Source organism: Ziziphus jujuba, chromosome 10 (assembly GCF_031755915.1).
Source record: "Ziziphus jujuba cultivar Dongzao chromosome 10, ASM3175591v1".
NCBI lineage: Eukaryota > Viridiplantae > Streptophyta > Magnoliopsida > Rosales > Rhamnaceae > Ziziphus > Ziziphus jujuba.
Genome location: NC_083388.1, coordinates 11,554,473 through 11,559,426, shown reverse-complemented (window position 1 = coordinate 11,559,426; position 4,954 = coordinate 11,554,473).

Genomic DNA, 4,954 nt, shown 5'->3' with positions numbered 1-4,954 from the left:
TTGATTAATCAATTGGCAATGTGCAATCCGATTCACTTATCATAAACAATTATATGCATATATATATATATATATATATATATATATATATATCATCATTGTTTGACATCAGTTAGTGCCTGAATTTAATGTCTTCAATGGTTTCTTGTTAGTTTCAGTTTTATGTTGTAATTGATTTTCTTTGATAAAATTATATATATATATATATATATATTCATAGATCTAAAAAAAAAAAAATTATTTACATTCAATTCTATTCTCTATATGCTTTATTATTGATTAATACATATATATGTCTCTTGGTGATTACATTTGTATAAATTGCCTTTTATTTTCAATTGTTATGACTTTCAATTGATTAGATTTAGAACCTATTGGTTTTAATCCATGTAATCGTACTTCCAATTCATTTATATATATTTTGATTATTGAATCTTTAGTTTGCTTAATATAATTTTGGTTACTTTATTTTATGCAAAATTCTTAAAGTATACTTTTGAAAGTAACTTAGTCTATAACTTTTGTTAACAAACAAATGGCAAATACAAGTCAAAATTCTATCCCTGCTCATGTGAATGATGGAGAAAAGCCCAAAAATTTCAATGGTACAGAGTTTAAAAGATGGCAACAAAAAATGCTCTCACAACTTTAAATTTGGCAAAATTTTTGAATGAGAAGGCTCCCGTCCTTAATGAGAATGAAACAGATAGGATAATTGTAGGAGCCGTGGATGCATAGAAACATGGAGATTTTCTATGCAAGAACTACATCCTCAACGATTTGGACAACACATTGTATAATGTGTATAGTCCAATTGAGACTTTCAAAGAACTTTGGAAATGCTTGGATAAGAAGTATAAAACTGAGGATGCTAGCATGAAGAAATTTATGGTTGGAAGGTTTCTAGATTTTAAAATGATGGATTCTAAAACTGTTATGAACCACATATAAGAACTCCAATTGATTCTTCATGAAATACATGCTGAAAAGATGGCTTTGAGTGAATCTTTACAAGTTGTTGCTATTATAGAAAAGTTACTATCTTCATGGAAAGATTTCTAAGAACTATTTGAAGCATAAACATTAGGAAATGAGTCTTGAAGATCTAATTATTCATCTTAGAATTGAAGAAGACAATCGAAGCTCTAAAAAGAAGAATAAAACTCATTACCTGGCAGCCAAAGCCAATGTGATTGAGAATGGATAGAAAAGTGGGAAAAAGAGAAAGTATTCTAGATAAAATAATTGCCAAAGGAATGCAAAGAAATTCAAAGGGAAATACTTTGCGTGCAACAAGCAAGGTCATCATGCAAATGAATGTAGAAATCAAAAAGAATAAAGTAACATCAAGAAGAATAAGTTTCAAGCACACATGACAAAGGAAGATGAATTGTCAATTGACATAGAAGAAATAAATGTTGCTGCCTTGATTTTTGAAGTAAATTTGGTTTGTAATAACAAAGAGTGGTAGGTAGACATAAGCGCTACTAGACACATATGCTCCAATAGGAACATGTTTACTACTTATCATGGTGTGGACACAAGAAAAAAAATTTATATGGGAAATTCTTCAACATCTAAGGTTGAATGCCAAGGAAAAATAGTTCTGAAGATGATATCTGGCAAAGAACTTACTCTCAATAACGTTCTTAATGTACCTGAAATAAGAAAGAATCTAATTTCTGGGTCTTTGCTTAGCAAAAATGGATTTAAGTTAGTCTTTGTGGCTGACAAATATGTACTCATTAAAAATGAGATATATGTGGGAAAGGGGTATTTGACTGATGGTCTATTTAAAATGAATGTAATGACTATTGTAACTCCTATTAATAATAATAAAGTTAACTCTTCTACTTATATTGTAGAGTCATTTAATTTATGGCATGGTAGGTTGGGACATGTAAATTATGATGCACTGCGCAAATTAATGAACATGACTTATTACCTAAATTTGAGATGGACTCTAATCATAAATGTGAAACATGTGTAGATGCTAAATTAACTAGAACCTCATTTCAAACTGTGCAAAGGAGTACAGCACCTCTATAATTAATCTATATTGATACATGTAACAAACAAGAGGTGGAAAATAATATTTTATTACTTTTATAGATGATTGTACAAGATATTGTTATGTTTATTTATTACGAAGCAAAGATGAAGCAAGTGAAATGTTTAAACATTATAAAAATGAGGTAGAAAACAAGCTAAGTAAGAAAATAAAAACTTTGAGAAGTGATAGAGGAGGTGAGTATGAATCACCTTTTGAGAAATTTTGTATAGAACATGTTATTATACACCAAACGACCACTCCTTATGCACCACAACAAAATGGTGTAGCTGAATGTAAAAAAACATACTTTGAAAGAAATGATGAATTCTTTATTGTTTATGTCTGGTTTACCGCAAAATTTGTGGGGAGAAGCTTTATTGATTTCTAATATAATTCTAAATAAGTCACTTCATAAGAAATTAGATAAAATGCATATGAGTTATGGAAAGGTCAAAAACCTACATATAAGTACATGAAAATGTGGGAATGTCTTGCTAAAGTTGTAGTACCTTTTTCCTAAAAATGTTAAAATAAAACCTAAAACTATTGACTATATTTTCATTAGCTATGCACAAAATAGTAGTGCATATCGATTTTTGGTATATAAATCTGATATTCCTGACATACATGTCAACATCATTATAGAATCGAGAATTGCATCTTCCTTTAGAGATTTTTTCCTTACAAAATAGGAAAAATAGATAGTTCACTAAAAAGGTCTCATGAGGATATGGTTACCAGTAATCAAATTCAAAGACACACAAATGAAGGGAAAGAGGATGAACCAAGACGTACTAAGAGAACTAAGACACATAAGTCATTTGGTCCTAATTTTATGACTTATTTATTGGAAAATGAACCTTAAACCTTCAAAGAAGCAATGTCAATTCCTGAAGCTCCATTTTGGAAGGAAGCAATTGATAATGAAATTGATTTCATAATGCAAAATTATACATGGAAGTTTGTAGATCTTCCATCTGGTACTAAACCATTGGGTTATATATAGATTTTTAAGAGGAAATTAAAACTAGATGCTACCATTGATAAATACAAAGTTAGACTAGTAGCTAAAGGTTACAAGCAAAAGGAAGGCTTGGACTATTTTGATATTTATTCATCAATAACTAGAATTACATCAATTCTAATTTTAATTGGAATAGCAGCTTTGTATAATCTTGAAATACATTAAATGGATGTAAAAACTGTCTTTTTAAATGGAGATCTAGAAGAAGAGATCTATATGGAACAACCAAAAGGTTTTATAGTTCCAAGACAAGAGAGATCTATATGGAACAACCAAAAGGGTTTATAGTTCCAAGACAAGAGAAGAAAGTGTGCAAGCTAGTTAAGTCATTGTGTGGATTAAAACAAGCACCAAAACAATTACATGAGAAATTTGATAATGTAATGATGACAAATGGCTTCAAAATTAATGTGTGATAAATGTGTATATTATAAAAGCACTCAAAAAAGTTATGTCATCATTTGCTTATATGTAGATGACATACTAATAATGGGTAGCAATATGGAAATTATTAAAGCTACTAAAAAGATGTTGACTAATAAGTTTGATAAAAAAATATCTAGGTAAAGTTGATGTGATTTTAGTTATTAAAATTACTAAGACGTCAGATGGAATAGTTCTGTCACAATCTTATTACGTTAAAAATGTACTTGAGAGATTTGATAAGTCTGATGGAGGTCCAATAAAGGTTCCTGTTGACATAACTTTACACCTAACTAAAAATCTTTACACCTAACTAAAAATCATGGTCAAAGTATATATCAATTGGAATACTCTAGAATTATAGGAACCCTAATATATATCTCAAATTGCACATGACCAGATATAGCTTATGCTGTTAATAAGTTAAGTAGATTTACTAGTAACCCAAATAAAAATCATTAGAAAGCGTTTATTAGAGTTTTGTCTTATGGGTCACTAATTTGCCTTTGACAATCTTCTAAACTTATCACTAACTATATTACCAAAAAAACTTGTCACTAACTAGAATTTTCTTTAATTATTTCTTAATCATATTGAATGAGACATTTTTATAACTAGGTACTTGTTTAAACTCCAAAAGAATATAGCTCATGATAATCCCAGTCAAAGATAAGTACAAAATTCCACTTCATTTACAAAAAAACAGGGGAAAATGAAAATGAAGAAACACTTTCCGCCTAATGTCATAATTAAATGTAGGAATTTTTGAATAGAAATTATAAATATTAATTATTTATTTAGTTACCATAATACTTAAAATACTAGAATTTAATTTTAAAATAAATAAACTAATAAGAAACAATGTTCTAGTGAAAGAACACGACTTTAGAGTGGAAATGTGCCTTTTATTGGAAACAAAACAACTTTTAACGTTTCATATATTCTGAAGCATTGAGTTTCTTTATATAGGTGTAATCTTTTCGATAATAACAATAATTTATACTACTAAAACATAAGAACAAATAGAAATATTCATTATTTTGTTTTCATCATTCATTCATATAAAAAACATATAGAGAGTGAAACACAAAAATTATTCATTATTTATGGGAATTTGGAGTGCTACTATTCTTATAAAGTAGTTGTTGTATCCTGGGAGACATTCGCCATCTATTAGACTGTTGAGCATCAGTGCAGAGCAAAAATTATCTTAAGACCAAAGAATCAAATTCTTGTCTCGACTAACAAATTTTTCTATCATCTTATTCTTATATGTGTATATGGTGTTTATGTATTTAGCTATAGAAACCCATATTTAGGATAACATCAAATTCACTAAAACAAGATTTTGCTCATCAAACCCTAAGTTATTTGTGTTGAAATCAACCCCAAAGTTGATGGGTGTGACACAAAAATGAAGTGCATTTCTTTACTACAGCTGATAAAAATTGTTG